Source organism: Microcaecilia unicolor, chromosome 1 (assembly GCF_901765095.1).
Source record: "Microcaecilia unicolor chromosome 1, aMicUni1.1, whole genome shotgun sequence".
Classification (NCBI taxonomy): domain Eukaryota; kingdom Metazoa; phylum Chordata; class Amphibia; order Gymnophiona; family Siphonopidae; genus Microcaecilia; species Microcaecilia unicolor.
The window spans coordinates 335,319,396-335,330,418 of NC_044031.1; the positions used below are offsets into that span (position 1 = coordinate 335,319,396).

An 11,023-nucleotide genomic window follows, 5' to 3' on the forward strand; every position below is an offset into this window, starting at 1 on the left:
GTATCCTGATAGCAAGGTTGCAATAGAGACCATAGTTGACCAGGTTTATTTAAATAAAAAGCAGACACATTTTCAAGATTGCACATTATTACTGTCAATTGCTGATCAAGATGTAAATAGGAACAACAAACATGGTTTGAAATGTTTATATGCAAATGCCAGAAGCCTAATAAATAAGATGGGAGAGTTAGAATATATTGCACTAGATGAAAAAATAGATATAATAAGCATCTCTGAGACTTGGTGGAAGGAGGATAACTAGTGGGACATTGTCATATCAGAATACAAATTATATCACAGTGATAGGATATATCAAATTTTTTGAAGGATAGCATTATATGTTAAGGAGGGCACTGAATCAAATAAACTAAAAATTATGCAGGACACGAAACACACCTTAGAATCCCTATGCATAGAAATTCCATGTGTAAAGGGAAAAAGAATAGTGATAGGAGTGTACTACCGTCCACCTGTATTAAAAACAAAAACAAGAGGCATTGATCTGCCTACTGAGATACGAACATTAAGGATGCCACTTTGAGAGATAATTCAGATGACAAAAAGCTGCTACAGGTTGTCTTCCCTTCTCCCTTACCACATCCAGAGCCAGTGGTTCCCCATTCTGTTTTCCTCAGACTGAATATGCAGTTCAGAGGGAGCTGTTATAATCTTCTCCTTACCATAGCTCAGAAGGTGCTGGTGGAGGAGTTCTATCCTTCTCTCTACTCCTGCTTGCTTCCATTCACAATATTTTTGTTTACTGATCTCCATAGCACTTTCCCCCAGATACAATATAGCACACCCAGAGATCTGCACCAAAATCCAAGCATATTCTATAACAACGTGCATAACTTAATTGGCTTAACAAGCTAATCAGCATTGATAACAGCTCCTAACATGCAATAATGAGCACTAATGAGCAATAATAAAAATTTACACACACAACTCGTTAAGCACATTTTGCAATGTAGTGTGTCTAACTTCTAACACACACAGACAAAAAGGGGAATGGTTATAGATGAGGAAATGGGCATTTTCTGGGCATTCTGAAATTTGTACACGTAGTTATGGAATAAGGCCCAGTGCACCTAAATCTGTGTGCTGGGATTTACGCCACATTTGGTGTAAATGGAGGCACATAGTTTTAGGCACTGAGATAGCAACTAAGCATATTCTATATACCACACCTAAATCTTGGTGCCGCTTATAGAATATGTTTAGTCAGCACTGATTTCTGTTGTGCCATATTTGGAATCTTCCCCTTTATGCCTCACCATGTCTTCTGCTGTTGAAAAAGAGAGGTCTAGGGCAGCAGTGGAGTGGAGCCATTTCTTGCAGTATCTACCACTGAAATGAAACTAGAATCAAAAACTTGGGAGGGGGTGATTTGTGTAACAAAGTGCCCTGGTTCTTTGGACTCTCATGATTAAAGAAGTTGAATGAGGTTCTGTGCATACAGAATTTATGATTACTTCTAACACCGTTTAAAGCTGGTTTGCAGGAGACCACATATGAGCATTGTCTATCAGTTCTGTCCAAACAGAAGAAAAGGTTGAGAATCATTCCTCTAAAATAAAAGAAATTCAATACCAAATATTGCTATTACTCTGTTATGAAGATTGTCCATTTCTTGTCTCAGTCAAGCAATAAGACTCTGATAATTTAATTAATAGGCTCTTAGCGTTGCAGCTCTAGGACTGTAAAGTTATATGTTGATGCACTAATGGATTTATCTGGTACTTCAAAGTTTTTTTTATACTTGAGCTGTCACAATGTTTCATTCTTTGAAGCTAAGAAAATTAATTTTGCTTTGCTGAGGCATTATATTTGCATCTTAGGGTTTTCACGTGGCATCCACTGTGGTGTTTTCAGTTTAAAAAGTTAATCATTCAGCTTTATTTTATGCCTTTCATTATAATAAGATGCCTATAGTGGCTTAGTTGCCTATTTGAAATTCTTTCAGAGTCTTGGCTGATACACTTCTTTATACAGAGAATTCAATTAAGTGAGAGCTCTGGTTTCATGCTGTGACAAACTGCCTTAGTTCCATTCCTCCATTCTGTAATTACCTTAGTGTTTTATCTGTGGAGCTATATTCACTAAAAACCTGAAATACTTAAGCAAGTTAGTTGTCTAAAGCTTCAAATAATAAAGGAATATTAACCTAGCATCAGGTCTCCGTGAAACCTTAGACCAAAACAATTTTTAAAAAGACATAGGAAAATTAAATTTTAATCTAAATTGGTCAATTAATACTTTTGTGTGATTGAGTAAATAAAGGCCAGAATTTCTTTGAGCTCCCTTTATCACATCCTGAAAGGAGATCAGTTACATTGTAGTCAGTAAAGTCTGAGTATGAAATCAGCTGTGGTGATTCATTTCCTTTAGTAGAGAAATTTGTTTAAAAAATTAGCAGCGGGAGGGGGCATAGCAAGATGGCGGCACTCCAAGTTCCTCGTGAATGGTCTAGCTGAGCTTACTGCGTTTTTTTCTCTTCGGGTTTCCTGTGAATATTTTTGCCTTCTTTTTACCTTGTTACCATGCCTCACACAAAGAGAAAAGGATCCGTGAAGGCTGGGGCCCCGCCGGACAGAACTTCATCGCCTATGCAGCAAAGCCTAGAAAGATTCATCACGAGGCAGTCCACCTTATCTGTGTTCGGAGATCCCGCTGAACTTTCAGCTCAAGAAGAAGTCGCGCTCTTGGGATTGGACACAACATTGTCACCTCTGACGCTTTTTCCACCGCCACATCCAGCTGGAGTCGACCATCTGGGCGGAACCTCTACCCATGAAGACGGGGGAGGTGCAACGCGTCTGGGACCCGAGGCCGATTCGTCAGCTGAGGCCGTAATTCCAGCTGAGGCTCTGAGAACTGCGGTTCCCCTGTTGAGACCGGAAACATCTAAGGTCTCCTCTGCGACAGTAACACTGGAGGCCATTTGGGAGACACTCCAGCATTTGGATTGTATCATGATGAACTCAAAAGACCAAGTAGAAACACTTGTAAGTACTGTTCAAAATTTGTCTACGGCATTCACATCGATGAAAAATGAAGTAAATGAAAAAATAAACTCTTTGAATGAAGAAACGGGTAAAATAAAGTAAACTTCAGTGCAATTGATAAAGGATAATACATTGATACACAGTAAATTGGAACAATTTGAGAACTACAATTGAAGGTTAAACCTTCGTTTGTTGAATTTTCCACGAACATCTGTGTATACTCCTTTGGACATTGTGAAGAGGTAGGGAACTACAAGGTCCAGAATGCACTGCAGCAGCAAGAGAATCAGAGTCAGAGTCAGGGGGAGGACTCTAGGTAGGAGAGTGGGAAGCCAGCAGTTGATTGGGAAATTGAACCAGGTGTGAGAGGGTTGCAGGCAGCTTTATTAAGAGAGAGTGGTGGAAAGCTGTAGGAGGTAGATGGAAACACTGGGCAACCTCTCTCTGGAAAAGGTGACAGCTGGAGAAGAAAAGTAAATTCTTTTGTTTGACTGTTTGAGTTTGAGGAACTGTCTAAAGTTTGAGAAGGGTTAAGAAGTAGGCTCTGAGTAAAGTGCCTTTTGTTATGTTTGACTTGAAGAAATGTTTATGTTAAAGACATTAATAAAACCCTTAATTACAAGAAGCCTGGTGTTGAAAATATATCGCCTTTCAATAAGATTATATTATTTGCCTCAGAAAAAAAGTAAAGAAGATTCACAGAATTTTCCACAAGTTCAAGGAGATCTGAATGTTTCAGACATTCTGGAAACATCTTTGATATCAGTAACAGAGAGACAAACATTGCTTGTATCATTTATTTTTCAGCAAGATCAAGAAGCTGTGAGAAGCATGACTTTAAAAAATTTACAAACACCATTTTATGGGGGAAAAATTTGGGTCTTTCTCGATGTTACCAAGCAAACCCAAGAGAGGAGAAAATAATTTCTTGCATTAAGATCAGCAGCGATAGCCCTGGGTGCTACATTTAATTTAAATTATCCCTGTAAATGTAACATAAAATATTTGGGAGTTAAATATGTTTTTTTCCTACCTGACCATTTAAAACAATTTATTGATCAAAAAAAATTGTGAAACTTGTTGGACTCACACGGTTAAGCTCTATGGTTGAAAGAAATGTATTCATTTTTGGTGGACAAAGTGTTAAGCTTTTCTTTATTTTTTATTGTTTAAATCTCATCTCCTGAGTTTATAACGGCTCCTACCCCCCACTATTGGTGGTCTAGTACAAGACGTAAAATGGTTTATTTTAATTATATAATTTCCTTAAACTTATATGTCTGATTTTTCCTGTTCAAGTTGTAAAGCTTGTAAAATTTATAAATGTATAAATAAAGAATTTTAAAAAAATTAGCAGCGGCTGTACCACATGCTTCTTTTGGGTATGAGGTACTGAAAATTCTGATGCATGCAGTTTTAATAAAGACATGTGGAGGGGCATTTTAAATATGATGTTTAAATCCCCAAAGAAACACTATTGGAAAACATCCCCAAAAAATGATGCCAGAATAGATGGCCAAACGAAATGTCTATTGGAGTTCTTCGAAATGTCAAAAATGAAGATGTACCGCAAAGCAAGAGATGTAATAACTGTTTTTGCCATTAGAAAAAAAAACAGTGTCAAACATCCAAAGGTGTGGCCTTGCTACAAAAGGAAGTGGCCTCACTTCAAAAAAACATTCTCAGCTGATGTCAAGACGTCCTCTCCACATACAAAATGACCATATATAGTGCTGTATATGGAAGGGCATTTCTCAATCTACCCAGAAATGTCTCTAAGGAGAGAAACTAATTTCTCTCCAGAGGAGTCAGAGCACTTGGTCCTCCTGTGTTTGAGGCACAGCAGATAGATTTTCTATACCACCACCACCTTCCACTCCACAGTGTCTCCATGAGGGCACGGAGAAGTATAAGAAGGTCCCTGGAAAGCTGAGTGTGAATCAATGTCCCAAGGAGTTCTGCTTCAGGTTATATGTAAGCACCATACATAGGCAGGGTTAGATAGTAATTGCTGTGGGGAAGATCAACAGGCACCCTCCCCTGTGCCTCTGTGCCATATCTGCTGAACAGCCCTGATCATGTCCCCTCCTTTAGCCCCCCTAACCATAGTATGTAGAAATGAGGGGTGCACATTCCACCCTCTCAGCCTGCTGCACCTGCACAAGACAGCAAGGGGAGTGTTAGCTGCAGCTCTCAGATTTAGAGGTGCCCAAAACAAAGTGACACCTGTCATTCCCCAATGCCAATATCCTTCCTCCACCCTCTAGCACGTGCCCCACATCTTGCTGCCCCTCCATGTCACTGCCTATGTGTGAAGCAATGCACAACGTGTCAATGCAAATGCTGATCTGTCAAGGCAAAAAGAGTCATCACCTTAACCCTGTCTCCATCTTATTGTGTGTTACAGGTACTTTGGGATCCATCTGGATCTGTAGGCGTTCTGGTGCAGGTATTGCTAAACACAGTGGGAAGACCCAAGCCTGATCCAGCACACTGTCATGGTTGGGCAAGGTGAGCCCTTGGACCATGATGAGGTTAGCTCTATCTGTGCAGCGTAAGTGCTGTGCAGGCTCTCATCAATGGTTGCTGATGGGTCCACCTAGCAGAGTCCGGGAGCTTTAGAAGGCAGGGCCTGACTCAGACAGGCAGAATATTAAGGAACTTACATTTTTTTTGCGTTAAATATTCTTCTGCATACCCTTCTCCTATGATCTGATAAATCTTCTCTTGCAGTTAAAATGTGGGATCCTTATGTAATTCCACATAATCTTTATTGCTCAGCTGTTGATAGACCTCCACATCATATGCATCTTGATCCTGGATAATGATGGCTCCTCCCTTGTCCACTCTGCAGATAATAATATCCATATTAGCTTTCAATTTCTTTAAGGCCACATACTCCTCTTTCGAACAATTAAATGCAGGCTTCCTCAGTCGACTACTTTCAAAGGATTCTACATCCAGCAAAACCAAATGTTTAAAAATGACAATTGCTGGGTCCAAAAGACCTGGTAGTATCCATTTATATTTGACAGCAAACACCACATGTATAATGGATCATGTTGTATATTGTATAGTCTACCCCTGGAATAAGGTTTATGTGGAGCAAACAACGAGGAAATTGAATATTCATCTTTTGGAACATAAAAGCACAATTAAAACCGGAAAGACTAATTTGTCGCTAGTGATACATTGTAATCAGAATTACCATAAATTTGATTCATTGCATTGTTTAGTTCTTCATTGGACTGAACAGTCTCATACTGGAGGTGATCATTAGAGGTTTTTATAGCAGCAATAATAAAAATGGATTTTCAAACTACAGTCCTTGGAAGCGAAGGGTTTAAATGCAAAGATTAAATGGTGTCCTTTTTTAAAAGTAGATTCTTTGAAACAGTACTAATATAACATAACATAACAATATAACTTATATTCTGCCTGTACCTCACGGTTCAAGGCAGATCACAATAAAAGAAGTTAGTCATGTCCATGAATCTACATAAAAAATTACTCCTATGTAAGTATTAGATTGAGTAACATTTTTTTATAATTTTTCAGAATTGTAAATAGTTTGTTGCAGAGAGCGGTAGAGTTATAACTTCTTTTTCAAGACAAAAGAATAAAAAAGTATCAAGCAATCTAAATCTTTTGTATTTTTAAGAAAAAGAAAAGTAAATAAAGTTAATGATCTCATAGTTCTAATTTTCCTGGAAGCAGAAACAAACAGGGCTGGAAGCATGAACTGGCCAGGCAACAAACACTGGAGAGGCACAACTGTGGATGCCTATTGCTGAAGCCCTGGAAAAGTGTAAAGCACTTTCTTATACATCCCTAGCCAAGAAGTAAGGTCATCTGTGGGTGTCTCTAGCATTAGCAAATGCTAATTTTTAGCACACGCTAAAAACGCTAGCGCACCTTAGTAAACAGAGCCCTAATAGTTTTGCCCACATACATTTTGTTACAAGGGCACTGTAAAATATACACCATGTGATCTCAAGTGCAATGTGTGCTGGACTGGATTTTATAACATTTTCTATCTGCTGAATTAATAAATCCAGTGCATTCCTTGGTGATGACACATGTACTACAACCTCCATATCTACAATGTCCATTTAATAAAAGTAAGTGGATGTGCGAGGCTTGTCTCTTTAAATATGCTGGACTCAACAATTACTTCAGGTTACAACCCTCCGGAAAAAGCTATCCGTATTTGATGATCCTGAAAGAGTGGATGTGTTTGTATAATGTCCCAATTTTTCCTTATGATTCTTACCACCTCTTCCCCACTGCTCAATTTCCATACCGATTTATCAACATCTTGCAGCAAAAGGTCTCTATTATATTTCACTCTGGTATAAATTTTCTTAACAACCTTAGAAGGATAACCTCATTTTAATAAATCCTTCACTAATTTCTTTGATTGTACTTTAAAATCCAACAAAAGCAAGGCTATAGGGGTGACTTAACCTGTGTTGTGAGTGAGGGAACTTGAAGAAAAAAATAAGATGCTTTTATTCATCTCAACAAGCTATGGAGCTTATTTATTGATATATTTAAATAGCTGATGAAAGTATAGTCCCTTGGCCTGTTTCTCCTCTGAGAATACCAGTCAAGCAGTTACAGGTACCGTCAATACTCTGCCAGCTGCTTAAATGTATGAAGTTGACAAGTGTGGTTTATTTGTCAGGAATTTTCTCGGTTAAAACAAACTAGACAGATGTCAGCCCTTTCGAAAGCTTGCAATTCCTGTAAATCTCTCCTCAGGAATATAACACACAGAGAGAACTTCTCTCCTCAGGGATATAACACAAAGAGAGAACTTTTGTGAGAGAAAGGACGATTAAAAAAACAACAACAACAACTTGTGAAACATATTGCAGAATGTGTAAACACTGCACAATTTTATGGAAGTGAAACACCAAAGGAATGAAAGTCCTTCATTTTAGGGGAAAAGTGAGTAAAAGTAATGTTATACCACTTAATTTTCATATTTAAAATTGGAGAGCTGTTCCAAGTGAAGAATGCTGACTATATTGTACAAAAAAAATGGTAACCATTTGCTACATCTCAAGTGGTCAGTCACTCAACTGTTTGGGGAAGCTCAGATGGGTAGGATTAAGGTGAGTCAGATGGAGTATGATGGGGTAGGTTAAAATTCTTATGATGGGAGGGGGCAACACCTGTGTCAACAATAAAGGTACAGTAGGGACATGTTTTTAACAGCAGGAAAGGACCCCTTCACTGTGTCTCTGGTGCAGAGCCACCAGCTGCCTTCTCCTATTATCTCACTGATTATAATATGCACCCTAGACACCAGGTCAGGGAATTATGTGCCAAAAAGATCTAAATAATGTACATCAAAATAATTCAACATATTAAACTGAATAGTATTTGCAGTATTCTAGTAATATATGCAGGTACTTTAACACATGGGTAGCAGTCAGCTCTAGCTCCCCAGTCCAGCGTCTTCCTGTTGGTCATGTAAACAGTAGTGCTCAGCAGTACTGTAACAAAAACCATACAAGAACGTAAGACCTTTGAAGTCAGAATGATTGAATATTTTAACACCCAACAGAAAGGACTTAACAAGGATCTGGGGTTCCTAGCCCATTATAAACCATAAAGCTGTATTTCTCTGTTGATCACCCTCCCCTCACCTATCCACACCTATCCTGTTAGAAGATCAATGATATGCTTTGATGATATGCAATGATATGCATACCTCCTACCCACCCCCATCCTCCCAGCCTGTCAGACTATCATAGTAATGCTTGAATGTTTTCACTTATATACACTGTCAGCTAGCACATTTGCTTATTTCCGATCTGACGAAGAAGGGCAACCTTCGAAAGCTAATCAAGAAATGTATTAAGTTATGTCCAATAAAAAAGGTATCATCTTATTTTCTTTTCCATGTTTTATTTTGTTTGATTTCTATTGATCTCCCCTAAATAACTCTCCTCATGCTCTGAGATTGGAGCTGGATCCTTATTTACATATATCATTCCTCTGGAAAACAAAGAAAAAGCCTACAGCAACATGCATCAATTGGACCATCCAAGGATATCAGAACCAGAAACTCTAAAGTTCATACCTGCAATCCGTGAGTTAAAAAACGTATTTTAACTACATAATCTACTTCTATAACTCTGAATCTTTTAGATTCCCTAAAACTAAAGGAAACCTATGCACTGTCTCCAAGAATTTCACAAAGAAGTGCAAAGTGCAGCCATTTGTTTCTCTATTTGATGGAAGACTTTGATCTCACAGGCCTGGTCTGAATTTACAACTTTAAAAGGTCTGTTCTTTCAGCTATTAAAGCCTTAACCCTGCATTGCCAACTAGGAAGACTTCTGATCTACAAGGTGTACTCCAAAGATCTTTTCGAGAGGTTACTGAGTTCTTGAGGACCCAGGGGATTCGGTACAGGTGGCTGTTCCCGTTTGCAGAGTGGCTCACTGTGTAAGGGAAATTGCGTAAAGTGAAGACACCGGATGAAGCACTGGAATTCTATACAAAAGTCTGGTAGTGGTGGTGTGATATTTGGTGGAGTGCATGGAGTGAGGGGGGAGGATGTGAGTCTGTTCAGAACTCTGCTGCACGTCTCATATTCCGCCAGAACCGATATACTCATATCACCTCTCTCGTCAGGTCGCTTCACTGGCTTCCGATCAGATACCGCATTCAATTCAAGCTTCTCCTTCTTACCTACAAATGCACTCAGTCTGCTGCCCCTCACTATCTTTCTACCCTCATCTCCCCTTACGTTCCCGCCCGTAACCTCCGTTCACAGGATAAATCCCTCCTCTCAGTACCCTTCTCCACCACCGTCAACTCCAGGCTCCGCTCATTCTGCCTCGCCTCACCCTATGCTTGAAACAACCTTCCTGAACCCTTACGCCAAGCCCCCTCCCTGCCCGTCTTCAAGTCTTTGCTTAAAGCCCACCTCTTCAATGCTGCATTCGGCACCTAACCCTTACCGTTCGGTGAATCCAGACTGCCCCAATTTGACTGCCCCTATCGGACCGACCGTTCACTTGTCTATTAGATTGTAAGCTCTTTGAGCAGGGACTGTCTCTCTTTGTTAAATTGTACAGCGCTGCGTAACCCTAGTAGTGCTCTAGAAATGTTAAGTAGTAGTAGTAGTAGTATATGATGGGAGGGTCTTTGGAATTGGGCTGGGGAGGTTCAAGCCTCCTGGAGAGTGAGTTTATTCCTCTGGGGATGGCTGATCCAATGGGGAAGAGATTAGCAGATGCAGTGGCTGACACCTGGGGTGGATCGCCGATGCGACCCCCCCCCCCCACTCCTGGCGAAAGGACACCCCCCTCCCGGGTGCATTTTTACCTGTTTTGGGGGTGCCGCGTGCCTGTCGTGCTTTGCTCGTTCCATGCTCCTTCTGCCCTGGAACAGGAAGTAACCTGCTCCGGGGCAGAGGGAGCACAGAACGAGCAGCGCAGACAGGTGCGCGGCACCCCCCCAGCTGCGTGCACCCGGGGAGGACCGACCCACTGCCCCCCCCCCCCTTGGTACGCCACTGAGCAGATGTAATCTGTATATGTCAGTAACAGTTCCTGATACAATGAATTCAATAAGAGACCAGATTGACTTGTTGGATGGTGGTCAAGTTATCTATATTTAAAACTAAATAAGCAAAAACACAGATTATCCTGGTTTGGTAATTCAAGACCTTCCAATCTGATAAATGTTACTCTTTCATCTGGGGAGATTCTCCCAATCAAAGGTGCTAGGAGTTATATTAGATTCTAATTTATCTTTTCTCCTTCAGATAAACAATGTTATTAAAACAATAATTTTTAAATTATGCCAACTGTGTAGTATTTGAGCAATTTTATCTCAGGAAAATTTCAGAATGATAGTCCAAATCAATAATAATTCCATATCTGTATAATTGTAATTCATTATGTATTGTAGTATTGACTAAACAATTATATAGACTTCAGGTTGTACAGAATATGGCAGCTTGATTGATTTTTGATAAAAATAAGTATGAAAAA

At 39.7% G+C, this 11,023-nt stretch overlaps 1 long non-coding RNA gene across 1 annotated transcript; it reads left to right on the top strand.

Moving 5' to 3' along the window:
* Positions 1 to 376: 376 nt before the first annotated feature.
* Positions 377 to 7,588, top strand: LOC115460737. The gene is made up of 3 exons (XR_003940548.1): positions 377 to 464; positions 611 to 612; positions 7,577 to 7,588. It is a non-coding gene; the product is annotated as an uncharacterized LOC115460737 (long non-coding RNA).
* The last annotated feature ends 3,435 nt before the right edge of the window (positions 7,589 to 11,023 follow it).